The sequence below is a fragment of the Pteropus medius genome, unplaced genomic scaffold, assembly GCF_902729225.1.
Source record: "Pteropus medius unplaced genomic scaffold, Ma_sr-lr_union100, whole genome shotgun sequence".
Taxonomy (NCBI): domain Eukaryota; kingdom Metazoa; phylum Chordata; class Mammalia; order Chiroptera; family Pteropodidae; genus Pteropus; species Pteropus medius.
Genome location: NW_024340696.1, coordinates 6,876,606 through 6,888,907, shown reverse-complemented (window position 1 = coordinate 6,888,907; position 12,302 = coordinate 6,876,606). Strand labels below are relative to the sequence as shown.

The 12,302-nt window shown below is 36.7% G+C and overlaps 1 long non-coding RNA gene across 2 annotated transcripts in view; it reads right to left on the bottom strand.

The window, feature by feature from the left end:
- The window catches only part of LOC120605273 (uncharacterized), a 156,166-nt gene that overhangs the window by 122,650 nt on the left and 21,214 nt on the right, over window positions 1–12,302 (bottom strand). Inside the window, exon 3 of one of the 2 annotated variants that reach the window (XR_005653577.1) lies at window positions 8,148–8,225. The exons of the other annotated variant lie outside the window; for it this stretch is intronic. This is a non-coding gene — a long non-coding RNA (uncharacterized LOC120605273). Of the gene's footprint in view, window positions 1–8,147; window positions 8,226–12,302 lie in introns of those variants that run through there. 2 annotated transcript variants of the gene reach the window in all.

Sequence of the window (12,302 nt, the reverse complement as noted above, 5' to 3'; positions counted from 1 at the left end):
AGCAATTGGTGGAAGTGGAAAGGAAACAATATACTTTTCAGTAATCAATCTACCTAACTGCCTGCATCTCTTGCTCTCTTTTCTCCTTCTTCTTCTGGGATGTTGCCATGGTACCAAATTACATGTGGTGTGAGTGCTGCTGTTTACAATTTAAAATGAAGTAAATAGCTATTATAGAAAATTTGGGGGAAAGTACAGAAAAGTAGAAAGAGCACAAGAGAAAAATTAATCTCTAATAAGTCAATAATCACCATTTTTCATACACATTTTTTTCCTATGAATACAATTTTGGAATGTTGCTGGATTTTTAAAATTTGGGGTTTTTTTTTTAGTATGTTTACATCAGTCAGATCCATATTAACTTGTTATATATACTCAGGAATCTTTTGGTTGCAAGTGACAAAAATCCAAATTGAATTAGCTTAAGAAAGAAAATTAGAAAAAAGAAGAAAGTTTATTCATGTAATTTGGAAGAACAGGGGTAGATAAGTATTTTTCTCAATTATTACAAATAGGAAACATTCATATAATGTGACAAGAAGAGGGAGAGTGTTTTGATGCCTGCCTAGCTTAACACCTCTGAGTAATGAGGGACATCCTGGTTCCCAGGGAAGGACTTTGCATCCATTGCTATTTTGGGGTAGAACTTTCCTCTCCCTTAGAACTATAAGCAATTGAGGAAGAGCAATTTCCTCCCATCCCCTCAAAAAAGGGAGCTGTTGTTTCTAAAAGCACAGCTAGGAGGAATAGTGGATAGTCAAAACAAAAGATGAGTATTTTCTAATGTCATGAATCCTTAATTTTCCACAAAGTAAGAATATTTCTTATCTTAGGAAAAGGGAGTAGCAAGACTTCAAGAAGTTCATTTCAAAGTATACCACTGTCTGTAAAAGATTTCATGTATCTCTTCTTATATGACTTGTTATACAACTTCTGCTGTGAGTCTCTATATTTAGTGAACCAATGCTACAGATAAAGATGATGCATTTCTCAAGTGTGTTAGGGTAGAAAAAAATTAAAGGTCAATTTTTCATCCACAAGTAATTAACTAAAATTTACGTACCACTTGGCCTGTTGCTGGAGGTTTAGGTTGTCTCCATTCTTTTACCATTTTAAATAATGCTACTCGGAACATAAAGAATTTTCTAGATTTAGAATTATATAAGACCAATTTCTAGAAGTAGAATTACCAGTTCACAGGCAATAGTTCTTTTTTAAGACTAATAGTACATACTTCATGGCATCACTGAAACTGTATTTTAATGGTTGCAGTCTTCTGATGCTGGCCGAAGCAGCTGGTTTACTTTGGTATCAATTGTCCAATGGTCTGCTTGTATCAGCTCATGTATTTACAATTGTTAGCACTAAGCACAGTGCCTTGCATATGAAATGCATTCGACAAATGTTTCTCAAGAAGAGGCTGATGCTGAGAGTCCAGAGATTTTCTTAATTAATCTGTGTTTAGGATGAAAGCATGAAGAGGAAATTCCTTTTATATACAAGCAGGACATTGAAGACAAATGACTGAGAGAGTAAACTAACTCACCTCATTCATTAAAGTATAAAGGGTAATTTAAATTTCACCTGCCTGTCTGCCCCTTGCAGAAGCTTAAAGTACTTTACATGTCCAAAGAAGATTAAGCAAACTAGTATTTATGAGAAGAACCACTTGGTTCATATAATGGAAATAGCTCCAGCTTTGGAGTCATAAGACTTAAGACTGTAGTTTCAATGGAAGTTCTTAACCTTCCGAAGTGCTGGTTTCATTATTTGATCCATAGAGCTAAGAATGCCTGCCATGGCTGCTTCTTGGAGCTGCTATGAGGCATGAATAGCCTAATGCATGAGGAATTTCTTTGTAAATTATAAAATTATCCACAAACAAATTATTCTTACCATTATTATTGCAAGTTCATAAGAGTTTCTCTTAAATAATTTGACATTGTCAATCTTTTTGTGTAGCTTATGAAAGGCTCTCTCTCCAAAAAAAGGCACATACTTTAAAAAATTATATACAATTTTAGGAAGTATATATGAAATTCTCAAATTCAGGGGTGCATGGATCTCAGCTTGAGAATTCTGGATTTAACATATTATAATATTTTAACATTATAAGCTATTTTAAGTGTCAAAAAAGTTCAGAAAATTATATATATAACAAATTTCTGTATATCTATCACTGACATTTTAAATGTTAACTTTGTGACATATTTACCACAGATATTTTGTTAAGAAACATATCATTAAGACATCATCAAATCTAAATGTGCCACTGCATTCTAGAGTGTTTTATGCAAATACAGTCTAAAGTGTTCTCCTTACTCAAAATCCACTTGCCCTCTAGTCACGCAGACATACGTGAGAGAAAAAGAAGAAAAAAAGAAGCAAACAGGATGTTGGTAATTATGGATGATGATAAAGAAGAGAGATCACTGGAAGAGCTAAAGCCATTCAGAAAATCCTCATAGAGGGCTTCATTTCAGGTGGCTTTTAACAAAGGGCAAAGGTGTATGGGTAAAAGAAATCTGCACACAGCAGGAGTCAGGAAGAGTACGTTTGCTGGCACTAGGCTGAGTCTTGGACATATAGTATAAATAAATTAGGCATGTTTGTTAATCTTCAGAAACTCCTGCTATAGAGGAAAAACATAAATAAAGAACAAATAAAGAGACTAGGATAAAATAAACTCTGGTACTTCTTCTGGGAGTGAGCAAAAAAAAAGGTTTTCTAGGGAAAGAGTCATTTGAGGTTGGTTTTAAAGTGTGAATAGAATTTAAGTAGAGATAATAGCATTTGGAAAGAAACAGCAATCTGAAACAATATGCTACTACTACTAGCATATAGATTTTTCAAACAAAAATAGGGGTACACGGCAAATGAGGCCAGAGCCAGAAAGTAAACCCACAGTGCTTTTCTAAGGAAAAAGCACTTCATCCTGAAGATAAATCCAAACTTCCTTGAGGATAAGAATAACCAAATGTTTTAGTAAATATACAGATTCCCAGCCCCCACTTCCCAAGATTCTCATTTAGAAGATGGGTAGGAATCTCTACTGTCTACCATTGTCCTGGGGGATTATTACTTTCAGGCAAGTTTAGAAAATAATTCTAGAAGCGACAAATATTCAGCAAGGGATTTCAAGCTGTGAAAAGGTATAATCAGTCCCGGAATTGGGAATCATTCCTTTGCTGGCAGTGTAGGCTCTTATTAGTTGAAGTTTGAAGCAGGAACATATTACGATGCCACATAGAAACTCATCCCAAGATGCAACAGCTTCATCATTGTTTCATTTATTCTTTATCCCAGTGGAGATAACCAATAGATGGTCATCACACTCATCAAAACTCATCGGCTCACATCTCAGTTCTCTTTCTGATTTCCTTTGGCCATCGGAGTTTTGGACTCTGTTTTCTAAAGTCTTGATGTTAAGCACTATTTGCTTTTGCTTAGGTCTCCTCAGGTCTTCTCCATATACACCAAGTTCTGGAGCCACAATAGGAGACCCAAGAGCTTATTTACAACACTAGCACAATTTATTATTAATTTCTGCACTATTTTGGTGGCTCGGCATTCTGCTTACATTCACTTCTTAAACAGCTAAACAAAAATGATGACACATAGCCAATTCTGTCATTTATTCATGCAATAAATGTTGCTCACTTGCCTATTATATGCTAGGCACTATACTGGGTAGTTGGAACACAACAATGAGTAAAAGTAAAAGTTTATGCCTTTCTAGAGTTCAGAGTGTAGGTGTGTGGCAAGGGGAAGCATGAAATAAACACAATTGCCAAAAAAAAAAAAATGTACTTACTTTTAGAATAGATGGAATTAAAATATTTGGGGAGTACAGAAGACAGAATTATCTGTTGATTTGTGGGGTCAGTGGAAGTTTCACACAGAAGGTGACATTTAAACTGAAGTAATGACTGCAAAGAAAGTCTGCAAGCATAAGGGGACGTGGTAGGGGAGGGAAGCCATGCCCACACTCAGTGTTCTCTGGCATACTTGGGTTTACCGGCTTCTTTTATTTTAGTTTATGTCTGATCCCTATTAAACTTTTCCCTCGACATTTACAATCTTTTATCCTTTTGGTTTCACAGTTTTAAGTCACAGCTCAGTAGGACTACAAACATTTCACTGAGTTTAAATTTTAAACCAGGAGAATTATACAAACTTGCTCAGGTTCATGTGAACATTCTGTAACTATTGTCTGAGTCTCGCTTTGGAAACCAAACCTGATGCCAGATAATTTTCACATAGTTTCAAGTTTCATCATCAACAATTCACATGATACCAGACCCAATTCATGTATAATATAAGCAGGTGTAAAATTTCAGCCACAAGTCACTATAGACATATGTTGGACGGGCCTTGAACCTGGCTTCACCAAAATGATTTGAGCTTCCATAGAGAAAATATTTCCATTTGTCATCCCTGCAAGTATTCTCTCTTCTAACACATACACCAATAGCCACTGATCTAATTGTGAAAATAACACTTCCTGATTTGCAAAGCTCAGGCAACAGATGCACCATCTCCAAACTGACAGCCTGGTATGTTGAGGCATAACAGTGGCCAGCCACAAAGCTTAGTGAAAACTAACACAACGTTTTAGAATAATGGGAGATGATGAAATGGATCTGCGATGAAGACTTAATATGTGATTTTAAAAACCACTAACATATGAGGAAACTTTCCAACTTACAACAGTGTGGAAAGTAATGCAATAATATGTTTGATTAGAAAGTACTTCAGGATGTATTAATGTAAGCACTTAGCAAGTCTCTCAAACATACCATTCTGCACGGAGCATATAGATTTTTCAAACATATCCATTTCCACTTAGGTTGTGCTCTAGCTGATTGCTCTAAATGCAAGGGAAGCTCTATAAGCGCTTTTATTTTATGTACACTAAATTCAAATCCCTTGATCGCATTTTGTTTTGATATTGTTAAATAGAAAAAAAAAAAACACTTGAATCTCTATATTTCTTCGTAAGCTGTGCACATTAGCCTGTTTCTGAAAGTATCTCTCAGTTTTGAATCATTGTAAAACAGTCATTTAACACTATATTCTTTCCCTCTGATTCTCTGAGGGGTCTTGATTTATTTTAAATACGAAAGGTCAAAAGACTCCATCAGATAACAAATCAATCTATAGTTAACCTGGAAAGACTTATTTTAACTAGTCTTTTTGGCAATGTTTGAGTAGAGCTGTTCTGATATCGGAAGCAATATTTGAGAGCCAGGTAGAGAAAAGGAATGCAAGATCCAGGGGGGAAAAGGCAGGGAAGGGAGAGGAGAGGAGAGGAAAAAAAAGAGAAAAAAAATTTTGTTTTCTTAAATAAAAATAATAAGAAAGTATAGTAAACTTCAGAAGTTGTATCAAGACTAAGTACCACAGGTGAGGTTGGGAAAACAGAAACATAAGCAAACAAAAATAAAAAAGGAAAACTTTGCAATTTAAAAAGTAAACATAGGTTTATTACCAATGAGCAGGGGCTCATTAGGAAATGAACCAAGAGGGCTGGCTCCCTTCCACTGCAATCTGACCCTTAGCAGAATCCTCACTGAGAGGAGAAGGCTGCCCGGAAGGAGGCAGCACAACCCTGCAGGAGCCTGCCTGCAGCCGCAAAAGGCAAGGCCTTTACTGCACAGTTTCTAACCTCAGTGCACACCCACATCACCTGAGGAGTTTTCTACAGAAATACACATGCCCGATCACTGATCTGAAAAGCTAATCCTCAATTGCAAAGTGCGGATTGCTCCCAATACTCTTACCACAAGAATCCGTTGCTTTTGTTCGTTTTTTCTTTTTTTTTTTTATGACACCTACAGTAATTCTCTCACTAGCCATAGTTAAAAATAATTCTTTACCTTCTGCCTTCGTTATATTCATAATTTTCCTCAGTGCCACTGCAGTCGTCCTGCTGATATATACCAGTCTCTGGATGCGATGAAATATTCAAATCTTTGTCCCCAAGTGTATCAGTTTCCTAGGGCTGCTGTAACAAAGTACCACAAACTGAGTGGCTTGGAGCAACAGAAATTTATTCTCACAGTGCTGGGAATCTAGAAACCCTAGGTCACGGTATTGGCAAGGTTGGATCCTTCTGACAGTGATGAGAAAGAATATGCTCCATGGCTCTCTCTTAGCTTCGGTTGGTTTGCGGGCAATCTTTGCATTCCTTGGCTTGTGGCAGCATAACTCCAACCTTCACATTTTCTCTCTGTGTCTCTCTCTGTGTTCAAGTTTCCCCTTTTTATAAAGACTCAGTCATAGTGGATTAGGGCCCACCCTAATAACATCATCTTAAGTTGATAATTTGCAAAGACCCTATTTCCAAATAATGTCACCTTCGCAGATACTGGGGGTTAGGACTTCAATATTTTGGGAGATGGGCACGATTCAACCCATGATGGTAGTTTCTTTATTTGTTCAGGCAACAAATATTTATGGGTATTTACGGTTCAAAATCCATGAGCTAGGAACTCTCCTAGGCAATAGTGTGCCAAAATTAACAGGACAACTTCAAGATAACTTTCAATAAGATGTTAATACCAGTATCTATAAGAATAATGAACACACTGTATTCCAAAGAAGAAGTAGCTTATTCATTAATTCATTCATTGATGATTTCTATTACATAGAATATTGCGCTAAGAGCCATATATGAAGAGATAAAGCATAGTTACTGCCCTTGGATGCTTATACTCTAGTAGGGAAAACACACACATAGAATTGACTATTGCTGAGTAATTCATGCTAGAAGAGAGAAATACAAAAATGAGGAAGACACATCTAACTGAAGCAGGAGGAGTCAATAACTGCTTCCAAGAGGAAAGGGTACTTGAAATGTGTCTTGAAAGTTGGGCTAGGGGACCAGGGGTTAAAGATGGTCTAGACATTAAAAAAATTAAAAAGTATATGTAAATGCAAGGAGACAAAGAAAAGCATGAATCTTTGAAGAATTTTGACTGAATTTGTTGGGAGAAGGATGAGTGTGGATGTGGAGATGTGACAGGAGGGGCTCTTGGAGTCTGCCCTTCCTCCACGACTTAATGGAGTCAAAGAGGGAAATGATGGGATTGGATGTGTAGTGCAGAAAACTCATTTTATTTTTTTTGGAACGGTGTGAATAATGAGATGGATGAAGGCAAGGCTGGGTACGTGAAGGCTACTGTGACAGCCCAGAGAAGAAAAATGAGAACCTCAACTAAGGCAATGGCAGCAAGGCAGATAAGAGAGAAAGGCAGAGCTTCAGTAGATATTAGGGATATCAAATATATAGTGACCAATTAAACATGAGAAAACTTTCCAACGGAGTCAGAGATGAGGGAAAAGAACTAAACTAGAACATATATATTATCAGAGAGGTTATATTTTGTTCCCTATTTATGAGTGCTTTGAATACGCGCTCTCTGCCTGAAGTGTGTTTTATTCCATGAACAAGAAAGAACTCATCTCTTAAAATTCAGCCCAACATCATGTCTAGAAAGCTTCCCCGTTCATCTCTCCCTACTCTGTTCCCATAGTACCTTTATGCTCGTATTCTTGTGACATTTGTGTATATATATTTTTAAAACAGTACACTCTTACCTCCAGAACAGTAATTTAATCACTGTAGATACTCAAAAAATGTTGATGGAATGAATTTATATGTTTGATACTTTCCACCCAGGCAATATGTTTGTCAATTTAGACAGTTTTCCATTAAAATGCATACATACATACATACATACATACATACATACATACATGTAAACTCTGTATTATTAAAGCTACAATTATCTGGAGACTTGAGTAATTCTAGCTAAATGTAGCATCAGTTTCTCTTGTATTTGATAGAATATAATTAGCGTTAATACTTAGTGTTAACACTGGAAACAGAGCAAGACTTCTTTCTCCCAGTCCTTTAATCTTTATACTTTGTCGAGCTGGAATACAGGACTAGGAATACTTGTATTATTAAGGAAAGTGGGTTAGACATACTGTCTCAAAATATAGCAGTAGCACCATTATCCCTTTTTAATTTTTTTCCTAGGATACTATCCACAGAAACTGGCTTCATGCAAGCCCCCACAGTTCCACATTAGTCGGACTCTTAATGTTGCTAATGAAGTTAGTTGTCGAAGAAACTAAAACATTTTCCCAATGATTAATGCTGGAAGCACATCAAATCCAGTTTCTTTAAACTTTGGTTCCGAAGGCATTACAGGAATCTATGAATGAAATGAAAATGTTTTTAAACCCACGTCTCTTTAATAGCTCAAGCAATCATCAGTAAATTGCAGACTTTACAGGTATAATTTTCAGGAAGGGTCAGGGAAATTCATTCATTAGAATTACGGAAGATAAAAATTTAAACGTCTTTGTAATATTTATAGGAAAAGTGTCATCAGTATAAAGCGGCCTTAAATCACATTCATTCATTATTAAACACTCCTCTACATTTCTGAGTGAAGTTTCTAATGGGATGAAATCTCTTCTGCTGCAATAACATCATGACTGTCTATTTATAGCCAAGTTGTTTTTGGTTATGGAAGTGCCTTTTTAGATTGGGTATTAAAGAAGGTTTTCCCTTTGAAGGAAGACATCTAACTTTAAATGAAAGTAATCTATTACTTAGTAAACAGTAGAGTTCACTAAAATTGGAAACACCAACTAATTATAATTATATAATGCCTGGCATGCAAGCCCAGTACTACAGTTTGTCTAAAGTCCAGTCTTTGGTTGAGTTTTATTTTGTTTTGTTTTTAAGAGCTAAAATTCCACTTCCTATTTTAAAATGAAACAAAACAGAACAAAACAAAAGCAGAGATCAGAAAGATTATTGCTTGTATGAGAAAATCAGCTTCAATGTTTCCCCTTTACCAGAAAGCACTCTGGAGGTCAAGTAGACCATGCTCTCTTTATATCATTAAAGATCAATTATCATCCTATTAATGTTAATTTCCTTCCCACACATACCTGAGCTTTTGACAGTAATAGCTCTCTCATAACTATCACTAATAAATTGAGAACATACTGTTAAAATACACAAACCCAATGGATCTGTTCATTTCCTATTCAGAAATGATATCACCTATGTAATTATTTGCAATTTAATTTGCAAAATTCTGCCTTTTGCTAAGAAAGCCTCAGGGTGCATCCAAGTCATTAATTATGATATGTAAAATATTTAAAGCCAGTGACAGCACTAGTGAAACATAAGAAGAACAATGCAGTAGGAGCAGGGCTTAAAAATAGCGATAGGCAGCATCTTTGCCCGCACTTCCCTGTCCCAATTACACAGATAATTCAGGCATGAACAAGAATAATTGAGTCATTCCTCCACTTTGTTCTGAAGTTGTAGATCTGGCCAAATACCAGCATCCATCAGGGCTGATGGGAATCTTCTTTAAAACATGCCCAGAGGCTAATGAATGATAAGTGAAAAGAGTAATGAAATGTACCCTCAACAATTGGTAGGAAACATTCAATTTCGTACTATAGATATTTATTCAAGGTATAACTTCATTTATCAGACCAATTTAGCAGTATCTGCTAAAATTTTTTATCTCATGGAAGAGGATAAGAACCAGCAGTCCAAAGAAATTGCAAAAAGTGCAACTATAAAACAGAGGGAGAAAGGCACAATGAGACAGGTTAGATATGATGGGGGGAAAAAATGAGAACCAGAGGATCTAAACTATAAACTTTAGAGAAACAAGATCAATAGAGGTTAGACAAAAGTGTAATGAAGCTGTTGGATGTGGCTAAGCAATTTGAATTCTAATGATTTTATTCCAAATGACCTGGTGATGCGAAACATGAGTATTATGGACCCTCTGCTAGAGGGTATCTGTACAATGGCCTGGTCAAGTTGTCCAGAAATAAAGCCTATAGTGGGTGATCTAACGAACAAAGATTGAAAGTCAAAGAAGCGCAAATAAAATGACTTTTTGCATGTATATGCTTTTCTGAGAACCAAAATGTGTGGGTGATGCAACTACTCTGTGGTAATTCTTTACCTTTTACCCTGTAAAGGTGCTTAAAACTAAGTCAGCAGGAGTTTTTGTAAAACCAGCAAAAATTATGGCAAAGTAAGAATTACAAAAATTACACTTTTAATATATATATTAGGTATGTACTGGGCCTAAAGAGCAGAATCTTACCTAATCCTCACACTCACAAAAAAAATCTGTGAGGTGGGTCTTACACTTGAGTAGCTCTTACGGTACTGAGATTTAGATCAACATTGGATTCCAGAGCCCTCTGTGTTCAAAGTAAGAACTTTTATTAAAAAAAAAATTATCTCTCTTTTCCTACCTAATATCTGATACCATATTTTTATTGGCAGTTATTCCACTGGCAGAGGATCACGCAAACATACTAAATCAGTACTGAAAACTCAGAACTCGGTGTGTTCATGTTCACTGCATTTAACGCTGGTTTTATACCACAGCTGCCATCTCCCCATGTGAACAGGCATAACCAGGAACACAGACTCTCAGGCCTCCACGCCCACCTTGCTCAGCCCCGTCTGTGCATTCAGCTGTCAGCATCCCTCCCTCATCTAAATATTCTAATACAGCATCCTGATACCGACATGTGTTTGTTGGTTTATCTTAATTCAGGTCTATAATGTTGTTATCCTTTTTAAAAGCTCTTTCTCTAGAATGAGCTTTACTGTAACGTTGCCTCTTTTGCTATCTATTCTTCTGTTTCCTTAAGAGATTCTTCACACTCACTGTTCAAGTTTCACTCATCAGTTTGGCACAATAGTGAATATTTCCCACCACTCTGAAGCCGGTGGCTTTGCTGGAGAATTAGGGAATTATGGATGATGTGTGCATGTGACAGGCCCTGCAGTCCCATTTTATGTAGTCCATGAAGACTGAGGACTCTCTATACTACACCATTATTTATGCTTTACCCAGAGGAAATTTTTATAAATTTAAGTAAAATAGAAAGTCCCAGAATTATATCTCTATACCAATGTGAAACTATAGACTAATTAATATGCCACCTCCCTTACCATATTTTAGTCTCTATCTGGAGTTAGTCCCTCACCTGAACACTTCTCTACATTAACATTACTAAGTTAGTGCAATCTGCAGTTTTCGTTATTGTTTTTGTTGTTGTTTCATTTAAAAATCAAATCATAGCACACGGTAAGTCTGGGAACCATGTGCTTTAGAGAACAAACACTTCTATCTCAGGGTACACGAAGTCACAGCTACGGCTGACCCAAAATACACAATTGTCAAATGTGTTCAACAAAAACAATTCTTGTTCACTATGTTGTATTATGTATGAGCAATAAATCCTGAAAACATTTTGAGCCCTCATTTTTTCATTTAATGTTGGGAACGTTTAGATGGAAACCAAATATTCACTACAGAGATCTTAGGTACTCCAGCCAAGTATAATTTGGGCCTTTCATTCTTCTCTAGTGGTTATGCTGTTGGTCAAGCTGATTCGGAGGAAGTTATTTCTCAGCTCTCACATTAGCACTTAAGATGTCTTCATTCTCAGGTTACAGAGCTTGGCTCCACCACTGGCAGCTAAGATCATACTACAGAAGGGCATGCTCCTTCTACCAGCTCTTTTGAATCTCTGTTAGAGATGAAGTGGATCAGCCAGGGGCAGGCATATTTAACTCGGGCCCTGAAGGTATGCTAAAATGTCTTTGGTTGAAAATCCCTGCAGGTTTTATAAGGTGGGCCTCAGGTTCTTGTTACACAGTGGCTTCCTTGGTAAAACTACAGTCAGAAAGTACGGGCAGCAGTGCCTAACAAGAAATACAAAAAGGGTTCAGTGGCAGCTAGAGTCAAACACACGACAGGCACACCAGAAAGAGAACTGATCCTGACACTCAGCCCAGAAAGCAAAGGGCTCTGAAAAAAGCCTGGAGAGGGTGAGACAGGGCTTATGGTGAGCTGTACTGTGACTGCAAGTGTATCAGGAGGGTGGGTGCTTTTGACGGTAGGAGCATCAAAAGACCAACAATCCAGGGTGTGCAGAGAGATATTCAGGAAGGCCATCTATTCAGAAATGTTGCTCAGAAACAATTTCCATCTTCCACGAGTAAGAAAATGCCTTAAAAGTTGGCACCGATTGAATACTTTTCAAAAAGCTAAGCCAGTTTAGCCAAAATCAATTAGAATTAACAATTTCTCTCAAGGCAAAGATAATTTGACAAGGGAAGTGTAGAAGAATCTAGGCAAGACAGGAATTAATATATTGAAACCTTTTTCTGCACATTTACACACACGTACATACACATACATACCCACATGTAAATATTTATGAGA